The following is an 11847-nucleotide window of genomic DNA, read 5'->3' as shown; positions in this document are numbered from 1 at the left end:
TCCAGCACCTTTCAACCACGCCTGGCCTCGCAGGCGCAGGCGGTCTCCAAAGCCAGCGTGCAAGGGAGGAAGAGGGGGAAGGTCAGAGAAGCAGGGACGGGGAAGGACAGAACCAGGGGGCGGCGCGGACCGTCCGCTTGCGGCCAGGGTCTGCCTGGGGCTGGGCACCTCTCCCCAGCCTCGGCCGGAGCACGCTGGCCACTCGAGGGCCTTCCTCCGCCTCCCTTCTCACTGGCCGAGGATGCTCTCCCCCCACACTAAGCGCAGCAAAGCTCTCCTGCGCTGCGTGATTGGAAGCGGTCGCAAATAAAGCAGGTGATTCCACACACTGACCTGCGAATCCCTCACCACGTCAACTTGTATATGCTCCGTGGCTTGGGCTTTTTCCTTAGAACGATTCCGTCCACCAGACCCTCTTTTTTCTTTCTCACCTAAACCACATCCACATGCATCACCTAAGACTTTCACTTTGTTCATTAAGGTACAACTTAGTTACAAAATGTAAAGGGCACAGTCCTTCTAGAATAACTATCCTCCAATTTTTATAGGGTCTTATCCATGTACCTAATTTAATAGTTTTCCTTGTGATTTGTTTTTACTGAGACACTCCGAAGTTTCCAAAGTCGTGTTCCTGTGTTTCTGCACTATCGTTATCAGTCTACACTAGTTACATGGTACAACTGCAGGAGGGCGCGGAGGGCCTGAGGAAGCGCAGGACACCCGAACTGGCCCTGAAAGCACACGGCCAAACAGGTGGGGAGAGGAAGTGGGCACCCCGCGCCCCCATCCGGGGGTGCTTTTCCGCCTCACTGAGTACTGCGTGCTAAAGGTCAGCGCAACAGATGGACTCCCCAAAATCTGTCATCTACAAAAGTCCATTCCTGCCACCCTTCCTTCTCACGTAACACAAATAAAGCAAAACCTGACAACCCCTCCTACCTAGACCCAAGACAGCATATTGTCCAGCCAGCTGCCCAAACCAGACGCCGCCAACACATCTTCCACCTGCCCTGCCTGGATCTTCCCATCTCCATTACAGATAAACACTCAGATAACCACAGTCTCGGAACCAAGTCACGACCCCACCTTCTTTCGCATCTCCAACCCCACCAATTCCTCACAGAATGACCTTCCTGAGACAGGAAGTGACCTACTAGCCTGCAGTCCACTCGCCGGAAGGCCTGCCCTCGGCATTCCCTATCTTCCCCACCGCCTGGGCTGCAAACCCAGTATGCCCAGTGATGCAGCGTGTCGTGTGCACACGGTCTCTCCCGTGCTGGGAGGGAAGGAATACGTCTACCTTCTTGGCCACTGCATTCGTGACACAGTACCTGTCAGAGCAAAACCTCAGAAAACACGTTGAGTCACTGTGTCTTTCATGCAATAAACACGCAGGAAGAAATTCTTGGTCTTTAAAATGATGATCCCACGTAAAAGCCTCTGTTGCTGCAGACTACAAATGATGTGTTAATGTGTGAAAAAGTAGTATTTTTAGGTCGAGGCAAAATTATTGTGGGTTCAGTTTCATTTCATTTCAGATACCCTCCAAATTCTGGATGTAAGTGTGCATATGTGTATACCTGGAATCTAAACATACAGAAGAGCCAAATACAAAGTGATGTTGACAATTAAAAATTACATTTAATTATTAAAATAACAAATCCTTGAAGAAGTTCCTAAGTGGTAAACACATGCTAAAACGTTTTTTGTACTGAAGGTAGAGGTCAAAGATCTTTTGGGAAATCTGATGAAAGCGGAGTCCTTTCCCTGGAAAAAAAGACATATACCAGAAATATTAAACACAGACATGGAAGTTCAAGGAACCCGCTCCTCCCTGCCCCCCTCAGCCCAGTCCACCGATGAACAAGTTGAGCATCTGAGAAAGAGTCAAGAGCAGAGGCTGGAGGCCCGCCCAGCACCCCAACTCACCACTGACCAGGTAGAGATGCTGGGTACTCCCATCTTACCTGCTGTGAGCATGTTCAGAACAGGTGCGTCATAGCACGTGACTAAACCAACGCCGTCATCACTAATCACTAGGGAGCTAAAGGCCGGCCCGGGACCCGGGAGCCAGGAAGCGCCACATTGGCTCACAAAGGAGCAGCCAGAGTCTAAGACCAGGGCTCAGACACTAGCTATGGCAATTGAACACGCTTTCCCATTTCCCGGCATAACAGTGTGAATACCACCTAACAGGAGGTGTTCCCTACAATAGGGATACCACACTTAACGAAGAATTTAGATCTATAGTCGTGACTTCAAAAATACCTACTAGTCTAGATAATCTTTCAGTCTGATATCCTAAAACATATGTATCCTAGCAAAATATGATCTCCATTTTATAAATAACTGGATCACAACTCCCAGGCCAGTTAGGATTATAATTCAACACTTGAACACCGTCACACCATGAAAGTTCCTACGAACTATCAGAGTCAGCATCAGCTCCAGTAATTCTGAATTACTGTTCAGTGAAATACATGAATTTCTCTCAGTCTTGGGGTGGGAGGGACCCCTCACCCTAATAATACTCACTGTACAAAGCACTATTAAAACTTTCGGTTCAAACCAGCATTTCTGATGCTTAGCTATGCTGTGTGGCATAGGCTGCAAATATATCAGGTCGCTTGGACCTAACGTGTACACAGGACACCTAAGCTTTCTAAGTGGGTCCTGTTTGCAATGGACTTAGAAGCAAGAAACTTGATTGACCCTGTTTTCTGTTCTTCTTCATGTGATATAAAGCAAACTGTCTCCAGGCCTCACTTTTCCAAACAGTGAAACAGGTGTTCTGAAAAACAAAACAAACAACAAAAAAACCCCCAAGCACCTTCGGTACTCTGACTCCCGAGCCAAATGCACTGCCAAGGGGAGGACTGAGGCACTCTGCATTCATTTCTCACATTCTGTCGGCAAGCTGCAGGCTGTCCCCATCTGAAGTCACAACGCACAGAGCAGGAAGCAGCAATAACAGCTGTTGAAGATGGTAAACTAAAGGCCAAGCCCCCTCTCAAGTCTGAGTCCTCTTTACAAAAAGGTGAGGAGTGTGAACAGAGGTGGTGACAATTTCAAAGCCTGAAGATGGAGCCCTGCACCAGCAGCCTCAATGGCAAGGTTTACAAGTGTCTGCTGGTTTAGGAAAGAAACCACTGAATTTATATGAATTTCTCGAAGACAACAGATCAACTGCAGTCTGAATATATGATACAAATCAGAAGATGTGTTAGTGCCTCCCTAACTTGATTAAAGCTAAGTAAATTATCTAAAATGACAAACAATACTTGTAACTTTCTTGAATGTTTTTTGTTTTAAAAAATAGAGTTTAATAGCTGCTTTAAGATTCTGTTTTGGGAAAAAAACCTGTAAAATGCCAGCTTACAGTAATGTAGCATGTGTAAGGTTTACAAATGCTCCCACCAGCTTCAGTTCTTGTGAAGCCCCCCCCGAAGGGTGTACCTTGAGACCACCTTCCAGGGGTTCTGCAGCTGGAGGGCATGGCAGGACTGAGCTCAGGGAGGACAGCCCAGGCACGGCCCTCCCTCTGCCACCTGCTGAGCGGCTGCCCTGCGCTCTCACTGTGTGGGCTTCAGGTGGAGTCTCTGGAGCCCCCACACCTGAAGGCTACACCTACAGACTCTCCGGCAGTTTCCAGAAACCACTTCTCAAATCTCATTTAACATGATAACAGAGAGCCTCGGAGGACGGCCCTATTTCCAAGTGTTAGCCCACCTGCCAGAAGTCTCCCTCCCTGCGGCTGACCTCCACAGTGAACAACGGTGCTGGTGAGAGCGAAACTCTCCATGCGACAGGATTTAGGCTGATTCAGTGCACTAGAATTATTATTAAACACTTGGTAAATATATGGTTTACAAATTTTCAATCAACTTGCCTAACTGCACTGACGCCCCAAACTGTAAACTGGAGCATCCGACTGGATCCAGCCCTTATTTGCCCTGCTCGTGAGATCACCTAGTAATACAACTCGGGGCCACCAGTGATCTGCTCTTCACCTCGAGCTGTAATCTTGTATGTTCATGAAACTTACAGCGGGCAGGCAGACAGACCAAAACCCCCACAGTGACAAGCACGCTCTCGATATTCTGAACTTCAAAGGAAAAGTGCCAAGAATGTCCCTGCACTTGACCGAACTACTAAAACTTAGGGTCATTTAGGACCTCAAGGCACTCTCTGCAGGGACACAGGTCACTCGGTCAGTGGAGGTTCAGGGGGGTCACAAAGACGCAAATTCTGCACACCTGGCTGCTTCTGCACTTTTCTGAGGAGATTCTATTTTCTCCTCCTGGTCCATTCACCCTTAGGGTTAACTCTCCCACAGAGGTGGCCTGGAAGGTAACCATTTCAGCAAAAGAAATGAAGACACATCAACATATACAAAACAAACAGCCGACTGCGACTGCTTTGAACTATGACATTCACGTCAACCTTTGGTCCTCACTGACTGCCCTCCCCCCACCATGTAATGTGTGAAGAAGAAAATATAGCTGATTCATCAGTTACTCATTTGTACAATGGTCTGTACTCAAGTGACCTGCTGAAGAGAAACCGGAAACAGCTTCATATTCTGAAAACAAGAATCACTAAAGATACAGATATTAAAAATCAACATGAAAATTTCCAATCCCAGGGAAATTTTCATCCAGAAAGGTTATTACAATAAACCTCTGCACTAAATGACAGCTAGCATACTATCAATTATTTGAATGTTTTTACCTCCTAAAAACACAAGAAAATGGTTTATATTCTACATGCCTAGGTTTTTTTTTTTTTAAATGTTTATTTTTGAGACAGAAAGTAAGCTGGGGAGGGACAGAAAGAGGAAGACATAGAATCTGAAGCAGGCTCCCAGCTGTCAGCACAAAGCCTGATGCAAGGCTCGAACTCACACACCATAAGATCATGACCTGAGTTGAAGTCAGACATTTAACCAAGTGAGCCACCCAGGCTCCCCACATGCCGAGATTTTTAAAAGGTAACTTTCCACAGGGATTTTGAGTCTACTTTTTTTTGTAATGTTTATGGGGGGGGGGGGAGTCGTGCACAGGGTAGGGGCGGAGAGAGAGAGGGACAGAGGATCTAAAGCTGATTAGGCACTGACAGCACAGCAGGGAGCCCAATGAGGGGCTCGAATTCACAAGATCACGACTGGGGCCTCGAGCCGAAGGCAGACGCTCCAAGAACTGAGCCAGCCAGGTGCCCCTCAAGTCTGCTTTTAAAAGTTCCTAGTGGGGCGCCTAAGTGGCTTAGTCAGTTAGGCATCTGACTCTTGGTTTAAGCTCAGGTCATTATCTTGAGGTTTCGTGGGCTCAAGCCCCACATCAGGCTCTGTGCTGACAGCACAGCAGCCGGCTTAGGATTCTCTCTCTCCTCCCCCACTTGTGCTATCTCTGTCTCTCTCAAAACAAACAAACAAACAAACAAACAATAATAAAGGTTCCTGCTACTCTGTGACTCTGCAGAGTTGGGAAAAGCCTGGCAGCTACACGGTCCTGCGTGCTCTCCGGGGGTGTTACATACATTATGTATGGTAAGGCAGAAGTTATACAGCCGGTAAAGCTAAACAATGAAATACAAACATAAGGTAATTAACAAAAAAAATGTTCAGAAAATAATCTTTAAAAAACTGGTTTTAAAAGAGACAACATTTTCAGGACAAAATATTTGAAAAGGGGATGTTTAATATGTTCAGAGAAATATAAACGTGTAAATTCAGGCAATTTGTAAATCTGTATCAAACTAGTCACTATGCTTTTATCCTTATAGAGGTTTGACAAGCAAACAAAGCTTTCTGAAATCTGAAAACAGAATGTTCTCATTCTTCAGAGAAGTTTCTAAAAAAAGGAATCTGTTAATTAGTCCATCTTAATAAAAGCTAAAATAGCAAATATACTTTACAACTGATCAATACAAGCAAATTTAAGACATATTTTAAAAATACTGTTTTAAACATTACATGTAATACAAATGAAGAAGTTTCCGAACAAGCTATTCATTGAGGCCAGGGCTTGGCCTCTTGCACTGTAAGAAACACAACATAAACCCTCCACCATGGGGTCGAGTGATGCCCACCCATGTGTGGCCTTTCCTTGCCACGCCACTCTCCACAGATCAGAATAATCTCTGAAGAAGGCGATGGGCATGGAATTCTCCTGCTGAAAACCCTCCAAGCACTCTCCACTGTCCTTAAAATACAGGGGAAATTCGCACCCACACACACCGACCTCTCTCAGCCCCCACTGGCTCCGCTGCGACCGCATCTGGCCCCTTCTTTCCTCAGCCTCATTCAGATTATTCCTCCGACGACGTGCTCAGGGTTCCGGCGCACGCACCCTGTTCGCCTGGCCAGCGCCCTGCTCTACCGCACCCTTCCGAGGGGAGCCTCCTGGCCCCTCAAGGCACGCAAGGCCAACACAAAGTATGGCTCTCGTCTGTGGTCACTGGTTACCTCCCTCCCTCGGTGGACAGTAAGCTCCAAAAAGGAGGGCAATCCATCACTTTTGTTCACCATTATAACCCTAGGATCTGTTCATAAAGTATTCACTGAAGACTCTGTACCATTCAAAGGTCTGGGTTCATGTCGATGAACAAAAGAGAAACCCTCAACCTCACAGAGTTAACGTTCAAGCACCATACATAAAATATGGAAGTCACAGGGGCACCTGGGTGGCTCAGTCGGTTAAATGTCTGACTCTTGGTTTCAGCTCACATCATGATCTCACAGTTCGAGTCTGCGCTCGGCGCTGGGCTGCCGACAGTGTGGAGCCTGCTTGGGACTGTGTCTCTCTCTGCCCAGGTTCCCCTGCTTGTCGTTATCTCTCAAAAATAAACACTTTTAAAAATACACGCAAATTACATGGAACATTACAGTATAAGAAGAGCTACGAAGAGAAATAAGGGAAAGGAGAGCAGGGGGCCGGCCGCAGGCCCTGCTGCAGTCCCACGGCGGCAACAGCCAGGCCACTCAAGGGAGTGTGGGGCCGAGGCGCCAGCAAGCTTTGTGGACGGAAGCTTCAAGAATCCAGAAGCCCGGGGCACCTGGGTGGCTCAGTCAGCTAAGCCTCTGACTTCGGCTCAGGTCAGATCTCACGTTCGTGGGTTCTAGCCCTGCGTCAGGTTCTGTGCTGACAGCTAGCTCAGAGCCTGGAGCTTGCTTCCGGTTCTGTGCCTCCTTCTCTCTCTGCCCCTCCCCCTCTCATGCTCTGTCTCTCCCTGTACCAAAAAAGAAAATAAAAAAAATAATTTAAAAAAAAGAACCCAGAAGCCTGCTTGCTTTCCTCTCAATAAAACAACACCTTTCCCTTCTAGCCCCCTCTAGACCGAAGCCTTAGAGAAAAGTTCTGGTATCATCTGCGTGTCTATTGTCAGTGTCTCACTGATCAAAAACGCCTCCTCAAAGCAGGCATGGACCCTTGTCTTTCATCCCTACTCAACCCTGCAGCAGTGACTCTCTGCAGGGAATGAAAATTGGAAAAATCCACTTAAGTTTAAAAATACATTTTCACCATTGTAAAATGCTCTGTGTGGGGTTAATACAATTTGTTTTAATTTTAAAGCCAAATAAAGAAGAAACACTTGTTATTAAAAGGGGGCACATTTCTCACGACTGAGAAAGTATAATCTAGGTCACGTAATTAAATGACTCCATCTAAAGCGGGGCAAGCACTGGACAGAGCCATCGAACCACTAACATTTGGTAAAGAGAACCATGCCCTTCCCACTGCACTCATTTCAAGTGAAGATTCTCATGTTTGTCATACAGGCCTGTACAAGCCACAAGTCATTTCCCTACAACCAAAGTGAGAGGTGTCTTCAGATACGCCTTTTTCCATCTGAAGTTTACTAAATATCTACAGATGGTCCCCGATTTACGATGTTTCACTTAACTGTTCAACTGCACAATGGTGCGAAAGCGATACACATTCAGTAGAAACTGTACCTCAAACTTTGAATTTCCATCTTGTTCCCAGACGGGGGCCCCAGGACCACAAGCGTGACAACTGACACACTGACGATGGTCCCGCACCCACTCCGCCGTTCTTGGCCATTCTGTCCATCACTTTCAGTGTTCAATGAATTACACAAGAGACAGTCAACACTTCATAATCAAACAGGCTTTGTGTTAGAGGATTTTGCCCAACCGCAGGCTAATGTAAGTGTTCTGAGCATGTTTACAGTAAACAAGGCTAAGCGGTGAGGTTCAAGGTTAGGCGTATTAAACGCATGTTTGATTTCACCGTATTTTCAACTTACGAGAGGTCTAGCAGGACAGGAGCCCATCATCCAGGGAGGAAGATCCGTAGGGGCCTGGACCTGAGCTGGGCAAAGAGGTTACAAAAAAACCATCTCACCCACAAGGAGCTTTTTACAGTAATTAGGTGCTGTGCCTAAGGTGATACAGAAGCACTGAGCTGGACTTTAGAAATTAAGGCAAGGACCCTTGAAAGACTCCTGAAATACCTTTATAAGGATGGAATAAAGAGCAAAATTTAAGTTAAAAAAAAAAAAAAAAGGCATTCAATTCCCAGCAAAGAAACTACAGGGAGCAGAGACGAGGCATCACGGTTCTGAGACAGAGGCAGTGGCCAGTCCAGGCCCCGCAAAGGTGGCCCAGCCAGCACGGGGGAGGCAGAAGTGCCCAGGCCCCTGGGCTTTTCTTATTTAGGCAGGGGATGGTCACTGAGGCGTTTTAAAAAGGGCCTAACAAACAGGATATGCTTTTAAAGGGGCCTCTGGCCATAGTGTGACTAAAACGGCGTGCTGTAAAAAGAGACACGTTATTTCTGTCACACAAATACTATCCTAATTTATAAGTGTTTAAGCCAAAACATTTGCATATCAGATTTCATAAAGAACATTTATAGTGAAGACTAAGTCTCATCCTAAGGATTATCAAACTCTCTCTAAATAGCAGCTTTTAAATTTGAGTCAAATTATGAAATGTCCTTCGTGTTATACAATTCACTCTATGACCCAGGTCTCACTATCAGGGAAGTAGGGCGGACACTAAAGACAAAACCGAACCACGACTCACCTGCCGCCCTTACTACCTGCCCCAGGGCGGCTCCCAGAGAATGGGGAAAGTCAGTCTACGGAAGCACAGAAGGGACAAAAGGGGCTGCGGGGTGGGGGAAGGTAAAGGAAGAGACAGGGCAGAGTAGATACTTTTCTTACCAGTTACGAAGATTAAAGACATATTTACATGCAGGAAAAATAAAGCGTTGGATCATTAGGGAAAAAAAATTTCCACATTGGAATTATCTTCCTTCTAGGAGGAGAACCTAATAGCTTTCCACTTCGCAATTCCATATTCTAATAAAGAAATTCATTTTCTAATCAAGGTAATGCCAGGAGAAGCAGACTAGCTCCAAAGACACCAGCAAGTCCAACCATTAGCAAACAGTCCGAACTGAACCAAACTACAATCAGATCGGGTGAGTTTCTCAGAAGGCAGTGTCTCATTTACTGTGTTCTCTAAAATTAGCTTTTACGGAAAAAACAGAACTCTTAACAGGAATAAAGTTTTACAAAAGAGCAAAAGCAACAAAGCTCAGCAACAGCGTCAGTTTTTAACAATGTATTTTCCATAAAAACAACTTCAGTGTTTTCTTCTTTCCATTAAAAAAGGTTGAGTCAACGGCCTGATCGGAAGAATTTCATTCAAGAATATGCTGAGATTTTCTGGCATTTATCTAACTGAAAAAATCTTTAAGTACAAGAGAACTCGGGAAGAGCAAAACGATGAGGTCACACAAGCATATTTACACCTTGTGCCTTTCAGGTGAGGACAACAAATGGAAGCTCAAGTAACACAGATCTGTACTGCTTTTAACAATCCCCAGGGACCATCAGAGAGCCCATGTTACTAAAACCAGATGACCAAAATTATGACCCCACTTACTGCGTGGAGAGCATGAATCCAGCATCACACTTTGAAATAACAGTGGAAGGACCTTGTCTGTCAGCCACTTCGAACTTGGGAAACAGGACCATAGGTCTAGACCAAAAAAACTTGTAACTACTGTTGCAAATCCACTGAACAGGAGAGAAGCTGCCTGACAGTAGTTTATTGTATTACTGTTAACAGCCTGCTGCTCCCAACTTGCACTTTTCTTATTTTAGAACTATGTTTTATGATAATATGAAGACTGTTTTATACAAATAGGTCACTGTGTCTGCAGAGTTTAATATGTATTTGTCAAAACTTATGCTTATTTATGGAAATAATATTAAGGTCAATAAATTCTCCAACTCTCAACTTCTTTGAAAGCACAATCCCTGGAAACCTAAGTAAAATCACTATCTCCCTGAATATGCTGCCACCTAACTTCAGCTACCCTTCCACAAACACGTTAAAATGAAGGCTAGCTCTCGCATTATCATCTATTTTCTCTCTGGCTCCTACTCAAATACAGTGTCACTCCTTTCTCAAAATATACATTTTATCCTCAGGACTGGCTTTCTCTGCCCAGATACATGTGACCAAACAAAAACAAACCACCATATTACACCAAAACGAAAACTCTCTAAAAAATTAAAATTGACAGTCACATAAAGAATTTTGAAAATAGTAATAAGGTAAACATTTTCAAAAGTTTTAATAAGAAACTATTAATTTACACCCAAGTTGTTAACAACAGCCCTAAGAGACTGACCTTACTATCCCATTCTAGAGATGAGAACAGTGAGGTGCCAAGAGAGGTAAGTCATTTGTAACCAGTAAGACGTCATGCCATTCTTCCATGTAAATAAGTCGGGTCACATTAATGTTTCAAAATATAGAATGAAATTTATCTCTAACCAAAGACAAGTTTCAAAGGGAAATAAACAAATCAACTTTATGGTTAAATAATAAACTTGCTAATCTGATGCCTCTCAGAAAGTATTTCACTTTAGCAACCCAAGCAAACTCTAGGCAAGGGCTCTCTCTCATGGCTTGTTTCATCAAACTGCCTCTCCCTATACTAAATACAGAGGAAAATTTAAAAGCCACAACCATTTCAACTTCTGTAAATTACCCTGACTGTAAATTAGAGGGAGCCGGGCAGGTGGGGAAGTATGGAAATTGCACATTGCTCACAGTGCACCAGTGAACATCTCTTCCCCTCCCCCGTTTCGCAAAGCACAACTCGCACCTATTTCAAGTGCATTTTAAATTCTTAACACAACTTAAGAGACCAGTTAAGTAGCATAAGAAAAAAAACTTTCAAAAGGGAAAGTAATTTGTATATTTACAATACTCATCTTCAACTTGGCATTATCCATTTTTAAAACCCTCACACTTACCAAGTAATTTCCCTACACAGTGCCAGGAGATCCTTCGGTTTCCTCGGCTACCCAAAACTTCAAACTTCCATTTACCATTAGGACAAATTACAGTGCAGGCAGGAAGCCTGTCTCGAGCGCTTAAGAGCTACCCTACAGATTATATTCTCGTAGCATCTCATCCAAAATTAAAGGCCATTTTACGTAAAAATAAGAAACGAATATGCAACACAAAACTGCGCCGAAATCTAAGTTTACGTTCTGACTGGACTGACTGAGACGCAGGTGGTAAGAGACTGCTGACCTGTCCTTTTCACTACCGTGTACCCTGGTCCTATTTCGAACGCAGGGCATCTTTAGATTTATTTTTTCTCTAATTCCTTCAAAACCCACCTCTGCTCAAGCCCATCGAGAGAAGAACGGGAGCTCCCCAGACACACCCGGAGCAACAGGATCCCCACTTCCTGGTCCGAGTGACCCCGTCCCCTCCCCACTCGGCCGGCCGGCGGGGCCCGGGCCTGGGCCCGGGGCGGAGGGCAGGGCTAGGCCTCCGCAGTGCGGCCCGGA

The 11847-nt window shown here is 45.2% G+C and overlaps 1 long non-coding RNA gene across 1 annotated transcript; it reads right to left on the bottom strand.

Annotated features, from left to right (window-relative positions):
* Positions 1-1619: 1619 nt before the first annotated feature.
* On the bottom strand, positions 1620-11821 carry LOC115305713. The gene is made up of 2 exons (XR_003914956.1): positions 8269-11821; positions 1620-1767 (listed from the first exon to the last, which is right to left on the bottom strand). It is a non-coding gene; the product is annotated as an uncharacterized LOC115305713 (long non-coding RNA).
* Positions 11822-11847: the final 26 nt, after the last annotated feature.

Source organism: Suricata suricatta, chromosome 10 (genome assembly GCF_006229205.1).
Source record: "Suricata suricatta isolate VVHF042 chromosome 10, meerkat_22Aug2017_6uvM2_HiC, whole genome shotgun sequence".
In the NCBI taxonomy this organism is placed as follows: domain Eukaryota; kingdom Metazoa; phylum Chordata; class Mammalia; order Carnivora; family Herpestidae; genus Suricata; species Suricata suricatta.
This window is presented reverse-complemented; position numbering and strand designations above follow the sequence as displayed.